This window comes from Chaetodon auriga, chromosome 17 (assembly GCF_051107435.1).
Source record: "Chaetodon auriga isolate fChaAug3 chromosome 17, fChaAug3.hap1, whole genome shotgun sequence".
NCBI lineage: Eukaryota > Metazoa > Chordata > Actinopteri > Chaetodontiformes > Chaetodontidae > Chaetodon > Chaetodon auriga.
Genome location: NC_135090.1, coordinates 12299382 through 12313431, shown reverse-complemented (window position 1 = coordinate 12313431; position 14050 = coordinate 12299382). Strand labels below are relative to the sequence as shown.

The following is a 14050-nucleotide window of genomic DNA, read 5'->3' as shown; positions in this document are numbered from 1 at the left end:
GGGGGCAGATCCCATTTAGATGACATGCAAATTACGTTCCAGTGAGGTCGTGATCTCATCCAATCATATTTCCCCGCAGGTGATTTCTCCACAGACAGATTTCATCCCCAGATATTTATTCAGTGTCAGGAGACGCTAATGATTTCACATATCTCCTCCCTGTGTGTGTGTGTGTGTGTGGCAGGGAGGCAGATGGCAGCGCAGTGTGATGTCTGGAAGGATGCATGGAGATGTTGGCAGAGAGCTGCTGGTCCCCTGCCTGCATCCATCACTCCACTTCTCTCCATTTTCCCCTCTCTTCTTTCCATCTAATCTGTCTTCTCGAGTTCCTCTCAGCTCAACTCTTTTTTTAAAAAAACCCACCATATTTCACTTCATTCTCCCCAAGCGCTCTCCCATCCTTTGTTTTCCTTCCTATCAGACTCTCTTCATCATATTTTTCCTTTGCTGCTAAGCTTTTTTTTTTGTAATACCACCTGTCTTTTTATATCCTCAGCTGCTCTCGCCTCCATTTTTTTTCCCCTCTCCCCTGGCTCGTCTGTTTTTGCTTACCATTCGTCTGTCCTTGCTGTCCAAGCCGCAAATCGTTGGCACTGAGTTGTCTTCACTGGTCAGTATCTCTTGGCTCATAAACGTCTCATAACATCACGTCAGTCTACAGTGAGCATGTGTGTGTTTGAGAGCGAAACTCACAAGGAAGGATATGCACTTTTAATCAGATCTAACAGCTCACATCTCTTACTGGGAGTGACACAACACACACACACACACACACACACACACACACACACACACACACACACACACACTCAGCCATGTGTCTCTCCCTCCCTCTCCATCTATCTATACAGCATGCCGTTGCTGCCAAAGCCAATTGTAGCTCTGGATGTGTTTATCAAAGGTGTCTGTGCGTCTCAGGCGCTTAATTTTAACAAGACGTTCTCCACCAGAGGAGTGTCATATTTTAATTGGTCTGAAACAGAATAAAGGCAGCGAACAGAGCACTGCGGTGACAGGTATTAATTACCTTCTGCCTAATGGCTCCCAAACTCAGCACTCAGCCATATTGGTGCTCACACTATTCTTACTCCCCCACTTTTCTCTCCTTGCTTTTCGCTCCTCCTCACCATGTTTTTGTCTGCAATAGGGCTGAATCGAGTGTTTTCTCTGGCTATGATGTTGATAATTACACAGATTAAGGAAACAGTCTCTCATACCATGATTCTACATCCGCATTTGCCAGGAGGGTGCATGTAAAGATGTGGAGTAGCTTCAGATCAACTAATTTAAAACAGAAATTAGGATTAAAACATGTAGTGACAAATTGAGTCATCTTTTATCACCTGAACGCAAAGTGTTACGATTGAGTGTGTGAACGCTAGTTAGCAAGCAAGCTAAGACGTCTAAGATAAGATAAATCATTGAAATTGCTAACTAAAAATAATGAGTAATCAGTCCAAATAGCTGTTTTTAGTCATGGCTAATTGATTAACCTGGCTTGCTGAAAATAATGAATAAATAGTAATGAATAATAATGCTTAAAATAATATTGCTAATGGAGAAACTTGAAAATTGCATGAGGATTGAGAATTGCACATGGTCTAAATCCAGTGTTTTTACAAAAGATATATAACACAGTATATAAAAAGAAAAATATGCATAGACTTAATGCAAACAATTTAAATATGTAATATTGCACAAGATATTGCACGGACGTAATGGCAAGATGATGAAACATAAAAATCGCAGCAGTGCAAAACAATGCGTTAATGGATAAACTTGAAATATTTAAAAGTAAGCAACTGAACAGCTGGTTGAAGTAGTGAGCTAAAAGTACAGGTTGAAATAATGTTAGATAGCTAAAGTAATGGATAAATGGTCAAGATAGCTTAAAATAATAGATAAACAGTTGAAATAGTTGGCTAAAAGTAAATTAGTAATGGTGAAAATTCTAAACCTATTGGACAAATGGATGAAATACATAAAAATAATGGATCCTTTACTTTTAGCTGACTGATCAGAGCAGAAACTATTATTGGATAAATGGATGAAATAGATCACTAAGCAATGGCTAAATCATGGCTATAATATATAGCTAACTGTAATGGATAAACGATGGAAACATCCAGTTTCTGCCACTCCAATCTATAGCTCCAACAATACAGAACCAACCAAACACTGGCAGCTCAGGTGTATGAAATATTGAAATCATATCCACTTGTATTAAGTGATGCTGTTAAATATCATCCAGTTCAAAATCAACTGGAACAAATGAGAAACATGATGGGTGGTGTCGGTGAGCCGGTGCTTGACTTCAGACAGAACTGATCAAGGTGCATCAGACCAACAAGGTTGTGAAGCACAGGCCTGTTTGTAGTGATTTCATTGTGGCGTAATTGAAAAAAAAAAAAAAAAAAAATCTGCGATAATCCTCCTTTGGTGCAGCACAGTGCTCAGGCTGTCATCTTGCTTTTCGTCTTCATTTCATAAAGTGAGGAAGAAATGTGAGAATCTTGAAAAAGTAAGAATGACGGAGTGCTGAAATCTCATTTACGGTGTTAATTTGATCAGTCTAACAGCTTACAAGTTGCCAGTATCAGTGCATGTGCGTTGGTTGATAATTTTGCCTCAGCGAAACAGCTCTCTGGCCCTGGTATGTACGTTTTTTGTTTTTTTTTCCCATAGAGGCGAGATGCCTGAAATAGCTCTGATTGACAGGTATAGAGACTCAGTTACTATAACAACTACCTCCTGGCTCTCATGAGCACTTCTCTCTCTCTTCCTCACCGCCCCCCCTCACCTCTTCTCTTTTCATTTTCTTCCACCAGCTCCCCTTTTTACCCCCGTCTCCCTCTCACCCCCTCACTATGTGCATGTGTGGGTGTAGAGGGAAGAGATTATGAAAAAGAACTCCACTGCAATATTCCTTCACACAGAGATGTTTGTGTTGCAAGATGGAGAGGCCTGGCACCAGCTATTGGATCTAACCTGTGTGGGTGAGGGTAGGCGAGAGTGGGAAGATGAAACATGCTTATACAACATGGGCAAATAAGCCTTTTATATTCTTTTCGTGTTTCCTTTTTGGTGCTTGTTCCTCTGTCAGGTTGAGCTGCTCCGCTTGTATAATCAAGTCAGTCCACCACGCTGTGTTCCGGCATGCGTGCGTGGGTGTCTTTGCATGCGTGCACACACTTGTGTCAGAAAGCGGCACAGTGAGGCCACCCGATATGATGAGTGAATTTCAAGCACGATAGAATCTAGTGGGACTGACATTGGAGAGCACACAGCGGCAGAGAGAAAGTGTGTGTGTGTGTGTGCTGGCGGGAAGAAGACGAACGTCATTGCTGCCACCTGCTGTAATGGGACAAAGGCCAGACACATACACACACACTTGCATATGCAGACAGCCAAGCAGAGGTCAAAGCAATCTCTTAACATAGCATTAATGATATGATTTACTTAACCTTCTTACGCTCAAGCTATCTCAGGCACTCCATCCCCTCCTGTCAGAGACCACCACTCCTCTCCTCCGCCCCCCGTCCCTGCCTCTCCTTTCATCTCGCCGTCTCTGAGTCATCACACAGGGTGAGAGGTCTGAGGAAAACAAGCTGCCAAAGTTGGACATGCCATAACAATGCAGCACCTGTCAGGGTATGTGTGTGTTTGTGTGTGTGTGTGTACCTGTGTGAGTACATGTGCATGCAGCTGTCTCAGGGCGTCTGTCATCAGGAGAAAGGAGGGAACATTTCCAAGTCTTACTGTAAATACAAAGGCACATAGACCGTGTGTGTGTGTGTGTGTGTGTGTGTGTGTGTGTGTGTGTGTGTGTGTGTGTGTGTGTGTGTGTGTTCTCACCACTGTGGCTTTCTCCAGAAGCTGCCTCTTTATTGATTGGTTGTCTCGCTTTGTGGCAGGAAATGAGATGGCGGGTCTCAACACCTGTGTGACCCAGGCTGCACAGAGCTCCTCTAATGATCTGAGCTCGGCTGCCTGGGTCTTGTGCTGCAAACAGCTCCTCACTTGGCTCAGACCTGATCAATAGCACACCCATCAGCCCCTCACACTGCGCAGGAGACAGATAGCTCCTCTCGTGTGTGTGTGTGTGTGTGTTTCAGATCAAATAATAAGGGCACCTGTAGTGGCCTCCGCTCCCTTCTGCTTGTTGCAGAAGTAGACCATTTAAAACGATGAGCCGAGCATCAGGTATCATGCCTAAGTGCTTTAATAGCCTATTGATCTACTTGATGCTGCAAATTGACCAGTGAACTCCAGTATGTGTTTCTGATGTAAACTTGTGCTGATGCCGTCATCTTGGTGTTAATTTGGGGGCATTTCTGCGCCGTTCACGCAACGAGGGGCGATAATTCAGAATTAATTAGGCTACGATACACGGGGGATGGCGCAGCCCATAATAAGACATTTAAAACAGGATGGGATCTGGTATCCAAGTGCAGGGTATCCATAGAGACTGTTGCTATGGCGGAGAGAAATCTCACCTCATTAGGAACAAATATAAATAGCCTTGCGACTCAGCTTATGGTCATGATGCCCACGGCTGAGAGAACAGGCTCAGAGGCATCCAGGTCAATGATACAGGATGAGAGTCAGGATGCGGAGAAAGAGGGAGTGATAAATGGAGGAAATGATTAAGAGAATTAGAAGGAAGGAAGGAGGGAAGGGAGGAATGAGAAGGTTTTGGAAGGTGGGAGGGAAAAGATTGAGTTCCTGAGGACGGGAGAAGCAGGGGAGGAGGGTGGTGTGTGTGTGTGTGTGTGTGTGTGTGTGTGTGTGTGTGTGTGTGTGTGTGTGTGTGGAAAAGAAAGAAAAAGGAGATGGATGAGGGGGAAAATGGAGCCAGAAACAAAGTTTATCACTGCTGACTGGTGAAAATCTCTCACACGTCAACCTGTTTGTTTTTATACTTGAGCTGAAATTGTAAAAGGGAGCTTCAGGACCCAAAAGATGCCCTTCAATACCAATGCACGTTTTAGTAGTAAATCGGCGGAGCTATTAGCATGCAGCGCGCAAGGCAGACTCAGGCAACATACAAGCAAGGTGAAGATGCAATCACAGGAGAGCAAGAGAAAGCATGACTAGAAAAACAGCATGTTAAGAAGGTGTGACTGGTGTGAACATAAGACTGATTCTTTCTTCTTCTTCATCTCCAAGAACTGACTTTTGCAGAACAGGCGTTTTCTTTTCTTAGCGACGTTCATAATGAGAGAGGAGAGGAGAGGAGAGGGGACGGCAGGAGTTGTGGGAGGAAAGATGGGGGGGGGGGGCTGTGAGCGAGGTTGACAGCCAAGTGGAGAGGAGACAGATGGGAGCAAAGAGAAAACTCGAGACATCCACCACTGATTGCATCAACAGGTCTGAGCCCCTCCAGGTATGCTGCAGTGCACCGCAGTATTACTACAGTATTGACTCATCCCGTTGTTGACCGTCCTGAGGTCCTGTATGGACTTATCTGTCTCGCTGCCTCTTTGCTTCCTGTGTCATACTTCCTCTTCACTGTGTGTGTGTGCGCGCGCGCAAGTGAGGCAGCACCCTCAGATGATGTGTGTGTGTCGTTGACATTTAGTCATCAGCTCTCAGTGACAGCTGAAAGTCTGGTTGGTGACATAAGACCAAAGAGGCTGCGTGTGCTCCGCGCGTCCTGGTTACGCGCAGTCTTATTACTCCTTACATCAGAAATCTTTTCATTTGAAGTTAGTAGGCGTAATTATTGCACGGCGCTGGAACATAACAGCGACTTCCTCATCTCCCCTTTCCTGGCTAATTGCATTTAAACTGCTGAATTTTTGCCCTTTAAATGTGAGATTATATTAAATCTTATAACCAAATCAGCCATTTGCATTGTGAATGCCCTCACATCAGTGGCCGCTGCGCAGCCTTTTGCAAATTTCAGGCAAACTGATGGGTCAATTAAAGGAGAAAAAGCAGAGAGACTCCCTCCTCTCGATGCAAATAAACCTTAAAAGCTTGTCGCGGCTTTCTGTTCTTCAAAGCTAAATGGTTTTCTCTGCCTTTGTTGTGAACAGTGTGTTTTCAACTCGGGAACAAAGGTGTCTGCGACTGAAAGATGAAAACTGCGACAACTGATGAAGATGGTATAGAGTTCAGACGTGCGTTTGTGTGGGCTGTCTAATTGAGGAGATTGTTTGATTCCTCTCCCTCTGCGTTTCTCTCTCTGAAGACCTGTCAAGCTCGCAATCAGCAAAAACAACATGCAAAGAGGGATTGGAGGAGCAGGAGGGAAAAGAGTGGAAAGACGGCGTTTAGGAAGAAAAGGAGGGAGTTTACGCCCACCGCCTAAAGAGATGAGAAGACAGGCAGAGGAGGGGAGAATGTGTGGAGGAAGCTGTGTGTGAGTGCCAGAGCTCATCAGCCTGTCAAACATCCGTTATAGACCACAAACCCACACAACCATCGCACTGCTGAGGTCTATCACTGAACAGGTGCACTTCCTTCACCCTCACACACATTTTCTTAAACATTCTGATAGTGTGTGTGTGTGTGTGTGTGTGTGTGTGTGTGTGTGTGTGTAGGTGGCCACATTTACGCACATCGAGTTTGAGCCTTGTCCACAGAGCACAGAGCCGTCTTGGATGATTTCCATGCAGCGGAGGGTGATCCACAGTGAGTCACTCTCATTGATCAGAAAATAAAACCAGTCGGGTGGATTCTTCATACTGATCGTCCCTTCACCCCACTCCTCCTGGACTCCCAACTGTTTTAGCTCTGCGCCGGCACCATCTGAGTGCGCACTCTCAGCCCAACCCACGTTTGAACCCGTATTATTCCTCACTGTGCTCATAGTTTTGTAATTCTGACTGCTGACGCACTGCATCTAAATTCATCATCCGCTTTCCCTCGGGGGTTACATCAGGGCCTTTTGTCTTTTACCTCAGGTACCCCCCCACATAAAGGTGCAGTTTCGACCACATGGCGCTGCGTAAAGGTGTTTTCACAGGAGCACCATCGAATAAGGTGCATGGTTTATTTCTATAGTGGGTGGGAAATGAAGCAGTAAGTGATGCCTCTAATTAGGACAGTCAGTCCTCAAGAAATCAGTGAATTGTACCACCGAAACCCTCTCAAGGGGTCCCTCCTTTATCCTGGACCACACATATTTCACTCCTTCTCCAGTCCCTACAGTGACTTTGTTAACAGTTTCAGCAGCTTTAGATACGTTTGCAAGCAAATTCTTCGCTTATGATGCAAAACGGCAGTGACATCTGCCTGAGTCCTACCAATGAGAACTGTGATATCTGTGTTACTAATGTAAACCCTGTTGTGATGCAGAATTGTGACTCTGGGTAGATCACACAATATTTTAAGATGTAACCTTTTCGGAGGATCTTTCACTGTTTGCCATATACAATTAGTTCCTGTAGGGGTATTAACAAGCATAGAAATGTACTGTGTTTATATATATAAATATATTTCTGCTTTATTTGTGATAGTGCCAGCTGGAGAGAGACAGGAAAGGCAAGGAAAAGAGAAGAGAGAGAAGGGGGATGACATGCAGCAAAGGGCCTCATAGTACACACTCGACCAGGTGAGCTGCTGGGACAGCCCATACTATGATATTTCTGTGTGAACTGTTTTGTTATGTTATTATAGTGACAGCATTCTGAACTCTATTAAACATCATAAATGACATTTATTTATCTATTTTTGCTTTTTCCATTCCTTTTAAACTAATAGGCTTTCTGACATGAGCATTAATGATGCTTTATCATAGGAACTCAAATCTTCTTTCATACATAATATATAATCGAAGATATTTCACATCAAAAGATTAGATTAGATTCAACCCACAGTCGTTGCAGTGCCGGCACAAAAAATGCTGTTTAGCATCTAAGCAGAGAGCACAAGCAGAGTTTAAAGTGTATCTGCGTAAAGATAAAGAAATCTGCAGAATGAACAATAAACATAGGGGGTGGTGATAGATGGAGGGGAGGGAAATGTGAAATATAAAAGATACAATAACACAATTTGCTAAATCTACATTATCAGTGAATGCAGCTATGATATGTCAGTAATGTAACTTTAATATGGAAACAAACCAATAAATAGTATATGCAGCAGAAAGAGCCTGGCCATGCAATAGACAGTACAAATAGAAAGAAGGTGTTTAGCACGTACGGTGTAAAAGAAGATGGTGATTAGCTGAATGTAGTGAAATATAAATAGAATAACAGGAAGTGAAAATAAAGAAGGCATCGAGTCAAAGTGGCAGCAGCATGTTAAAATATTATGTTTAAATGTAACTTTGTTGAAATGTACAGCATCTTTATTAGCACCACATTTTCCATCTGTATTTCCACATAATCTTAATAATTCGAGAAGTGTGCAGCGTTAGAATTAGGAAGCCTCCACTCAGCAGGTTTACCTCATTTGAATAGAGAAGCTGGAAATCTGTTGCAAAACATCATGAAGACTATTATTCTTACCCTGAGCCATAGTTCACATGAAAACAGAATCATAAAAATTATGTATTCTTAATTAGAATTAATGAAGCCTAAAAGAAAGTCTGCGCTGCTGCATCTCACTGAGGGTAAGAAGCAAAGGAGGAGGTCTATTTGTCTGTTTCTTGTCTGTGGCTGTCTAGTCACCCGGCCACATGCTCCATCATAGTTTAAATATTCATAGCCTGCCCTCTGAATATTCATGAGGCCCCTATTAATATTTATGAGCTTCACTTGTTGAGGTGTCACTCGATCTCTTGTACACACATGCACACACAGACATTTACACACACTGATGATCAAAGGGGATAGCTATGTCTACACGGGCAGATTCATGAGTAATGGTGTAAGTTACTCGAGCGGTGACGTCATGGTAAATAAAAACTGTGGCCTTCTGTTAGTAATCAAGTAGTAACTGTCCAATAGGTAGGTAGTGAGTTTGACATTTTAGGAAGTATGCTGTTTGTGTGGTAAGTATGAAGCTGGAGCCTGTTAGCTTAGCTCAGACTGGAAACTTTCAAAAACTGCTATCCTGTCTCCAAAAATCCACCGAGAAGCTCCTCTAAAGCTCACTAATTAACACCTTATATATAAGTTGTTTCATCATTACCCCCCAAAAAAAGTGTAAAAGCAAAAATTTGCCATTTTACAAGGCATCATGTGCCAGGCAACCAGTGAGGATTCAGGAAAGTTACTGCTCCCAGCTATGAAAAATCAAACACATAACACCTTGTGAAATGACAGATTGTTGTTTTTACACTTTGCTTTATTTATGGATTCAACAACCGACATATAACGTGTTAATTAGTGTGCTTTAGAGGTGCTGGTTTTAAACTTTTAGGCAGAGCCGGGATGGTTGTTTTCCCCTGCAAGAGCTGCTAAGCTAAGCTAACAGGCTGCTGGCTCCTGCTGATATCAGTCTTCTCATCTAACAGCAACTGAGCATATTTCCCGAAATGTCAAACTATTCTTTCAGATAGCATAACATGGGAAATTTAACCAAAAAAAAAAAAAAAACTTTTCAAGTTAATCATGAACTTTAAGTAACTCAGACACACTTGAAGTCCATCCAGCGAACAAATGGTGACATGCTCGTAGATAAATATTTGATGTAATATGGATTTGATATATGTTTACATGGAATTCCTCTATGTGTCTATCAGAAGAGGCGTTGAGTTTACGCTGCCTGAGAGGAGGGCCAGTCTGATTCCAGTTCCAGTAAGGTCTTTAAACAGACATCCCTGCACCTCAGCAAGGCTCTGGAACTGATGTAACAGTATGACACACACACACACACACACACACACACACACACAGTCAGCTGTGCACTTTCTAATGAGGTGTGTTTATATAACAAGCCACAACCATGGCAGTATTTCTGTGCACGCGCAACGGGAAACAAGCGCCACTGAGTCTCCGTCCTGTGTGCACACATGCCAGCCATACTGCCAGAACCAGCAGACAGCAGGTGTGTGTGTGTGTGTGTGTGTGTGTGTGTGTGTGTGTGTGTGTGTGTGTTTTTCTGTCATAGGCCACCTTTCAGGACACATTTGTGATTATATGCACACCAGTTGTCTGTGGATGACTTGCTTAAGTGGATATAAAAAAAAAAAGGCTGCCAATTGATTTTGCTGCATTTGTGTTGAGCATGATGTAAACTCGTTCCTTGTAAGTCGGTGAAGTGTTATTAAATCATGACGACCCAGTGTGAATGTGAATGTGTGGAGAGAGAGAGAGAGAGAGAGAGAGAGAGAGAGAGAGAGCTGTGATGCACATACACAGCAATGTCTGCTATCTTTTGAATGACGCACATCCTGAGGCCTGCGCTCAGTCATCTCTGTAGTTTGTGGTTATAACATCGAGTCTTGGGTGATTTTGTTTGCCCCTATAGGTCATGAGTATGTACAAACTGTTGCCTGTTGCACATATATAAAACTAAATACTTTTCACTCTCTATTTTAATGTCAATAAAATGATGTTAACTTATTGCTACCGGTGCATCCGTACATTATTCTCGCTCACGGCTTGTTATAGGAAGTTTTATAAAAATGAAATATCAGTAGTAAAAGAGAAAAGTGACATTCACAGTTTCCTAATAAAAAAAAAAACACCAAATAACATAAAATTAAAATCAAAATACAAGTCTTGATCTTCTGGATTAATGTGAGGTCTCGAGGTAACAAATGAGAGGCTGCCAAATCTTATCAAACCCTAAACGTCTGTCCTTTATTAAGAGCCGTATGCTGTCAAGGTGTACAGTGCTGTTTAATTCACTGAGACATAATTTGACCGTGGCGACTTCCTTTTTTTTTTTGCAGTACATAAAATGAATACTCTGAGCACTGATTAAGCGATAAGAGAGAATTTGTTGTAGTCTTCAGTGTTGAAATCAGCCCTGAGTTTCCCAAAACTATTAAAAGAGGGTCTGGTTCAGTATAGATATTAACTACTTCACAGGGTGTTTTAAAAAGTTCAGACCAGTAATTTTCCATCTTGGGACAAAGGTTGAAGCTGTGAAGTAGTGGCCTCCTCCAGGCTACATTTATCACATATTGGAGATCTCGGGTTATATCTTGTGTAATTTTGTCTTTGAATAATGGATTCTGTGAATGACTTTGAACTGAATGAGACTAGAATTAATAGAATAAGAATGAATCTGCTCTAGACTTGATTCTCCCGTCTCCTCACAGACCTTCCCAGTTCATTCATTTGGTCTTGATTGCTTTTGTAGGAATTGTTAAACATCACGGCACCGAAAGCACTTGTTTTTGTGGCAAGACGTGTCCAAAACAGAAGGCGAAGCCCTTTTAAAAGTAGCTGTGTGGGTGTGCACATAGTTTCTGATTTGCAGTAATCTTAAGTTGTATTCGTGGGAAGTCCACACTTCTCTTGCAACTAAGCAAAAGAAGCAGACGTTACATACAGATGAAGGTTGCTGACAGCACGTATACCAGTGTCTTTCAACTGTGAGAGCTCATTAACAAGTGAATGTGATGGAAATGACAGATTTCCAGCTATTGGAGTAAGAATTACCATACCCGTAGCCCAGAACAAACCTTCATTGCTTTGAGATCCTTACAGAGCCGTGTATAATAACACTAAAAGCATAGATTTTTCTAATGATGTACAATGTGGGAGCTCAACTGCTCCCACTGCAACAGCATGAGTTGTTTAACCACTGTGAAACAAGCTTCATCTTAGATGTAGTAGAAGTAGTACAGACCAAACCAAACCAACAATCTTTAAACCAGAAAAGACCCCAAATCAAGACTCGAATACCAAACAAGTAAAGCATCCCAGAGTTCTCCATGCTAACTGCAAATAAGTTCAACATCTGTATGGGAATATGAACGACTAAAACGCAGCTTTGACTGGCATCATAAGCTTTATTACCAAATCTCGTGCAATTTTAAGAACTTCCCATTTCAGTTTAAATGATCCATATTTCTAAATTAATGTGTTTAATCCAATTATCACAAAGCAAGGCCCTTTTCACACCTGAAAGTCTACACTGCATCCGTGTGATCTGGTTAGTTTTGCTTTCACTCTGCACTCATGCAAGCACGCTAACGAACTACACATGACGCCTTCGTGCTGTCATCATCACTGACATGAGCTTCACCTCCCTGTTCTTAGAATTGAAGGGTTTGTAAACAGGTGTGTGTCTGACTTTGTGTGCTGTCAATTCAATTCAGCTGATCTCTCTCTTTTCTAGCCAAAGGAGACGGACCAAATGTCAAACATCTGCTCTCCTCCTCCCCCGTGTGCTGCCTCAGCTCATTTTGTTTTGTTCCTTTTGTTTTTCCTTCTTCCGGTTGTGAGGATCCTGCTGGAACTTCCTTTAATTGGTCCAAAAGTCAGAAGCATCCTGAAAATGTTTCCACACCTGTAATGTTGGTTTTCGACTGACCTGAAAAGTCTGAAAGTCCAAACAAGGTAAGCCTGAAAGTGCCCTGAATCTGAAAGGAATGGGAAGTTAACGGGGACCCAGCAGGTAATTGTTGCCCCAGGACCCTAAGGTTAATCCGTCCGTGCCTCCAACTCATCATATTTGCAAAGGAGGGATGCAGTCAGGGCTGTAGCCATCGCTGGACTTGGATGTACTGTGTGACCTCAGTATTTTGAAAATGGACTTGGCTGCGACACAGATATCAGGTATCATTGAACAAGACGTCATCCATGAGAGGGTATCTCATTACGGGTGTCTGATGTGGGGAAACCAAAGATAGAAAAGACTTAATGACTCGGACGGGCTCTGTGCAAACAGACATGGGGATAGAAAACAACCTTGTGTCCAGGCCAGGGCTGCAGCTACCACTGAGGTCTTGTCCTCTGTAATACATATTACACATGCTGGACTTTTTAAAAGGTCAATCTGATATTTTTTAGATTAAAGGTCTTAAAATTTGAGTGTTTTAACATTGTGTCTTTTTTAAAATTTGCATTTTTATCACAGGGTTTGGTGGCTGGCCAAGTATTTCTCAGGTGGGTGAGATTCTGCAGGGGGTATTTAGACTCTGCATTTTTAAAATCCTGCGCCTGCCCCAGAAAAGACTACAACAAGGAGAACAGGAGTCATTCATTTGGTTAATTGTTGGTGGAATGTAACTAAGTACAATTTTGAAGTACTTATACTTTGCTTGTATACCTATACCTTTATTCCTGCTCCATTGAATTTTAGACAGAAACATTGTACTTTTTGCTCCACTACAGTCAAGCATCAGTCAATAAAATATCCTGCATTTTTATATATAAAACCACCCCACAGTGTATAAAGCTGTTAAAATTAGCTCCACCATCTTCCACCACTCATGGCCAGTGCAAACAGAGACGAGGGTGAAGGGCAGCCGTCACCTGCCACTGAATGACTATAAAAAGAAGACAGAAATGTATTTTCTGTTCTTCAAGGTAAAATAATCAGACTTTTCTCAGCATAAAGAAGGCTATACATTAATGTGCCACCTCGTCTCAACGTATTTGTAATTTAAAAACAGTTTTGAATGGGAGCACTATTGCAGTTTTTTTTATATAACTGCACAGTCCATAGGCCATGTATTTGGACAGTATAAACTTATATAATCATGGCCAGAGCCAAGAGATCAGTTTATATTTTGCAATATTTTTGACTCAGTGTCTTCTTGCAATCAATAAAATGTTTATATGTTAATATGACTTGGTGCTTCTCTGCAGTATTTATTCAAAGCAAAGGGTGGGTGTTTTTTTTTTCCACTGGATATCCAAATGGACTACAAATAGCACCTGAAATGAAAATGACATTCACAGTTCTTTAACAAAGAATACAGATAACATACAATTTGTATCTAAACACAGTTATTGATCCTCAGGATTAATGTTAGGTCTGCAGGTAAGGGATGAGACACTGCAAGTGTCTGTGCAGTGTTCGGTCATTCATTCTGTCTTCATTTCACAATGGGAGCTTCGTTTGTCTCCCATTGCATAAGGGCAGTGGTGGAAGAAGTATTTAAAGTAAAATCAGCAATAGCCTACAACAATAGGCCTGTAACAATACTACATTAAGGGTAGAAGTCCTTCATTGAAAATGGCACTTAGATAAA

At 42.1% G+C, this 14050-nt stretch overlaps 1 long non-coding RNA gene across 1 annotated transcript; it reads left to right on the top strand.

The window, feature by feature from the left end:
- Window positions 1-5596: 5596 nt before the first annotated feature.
- On the top strand, window positions 5597-9759 carry LOC143335163 (uncharacterized). The gene is made up of 3 exons (XR_013078402.1): window positions 5597-6639; window positions 7467-7561; window positions 9638-9759. It is a non-coding gene; the product is annotated as an uncharacterized LOC143335163 (long non-coding RNA).
- The last annotated feature ends 4291 nt before the right edge of the window (window positions 9760-14050 follow it).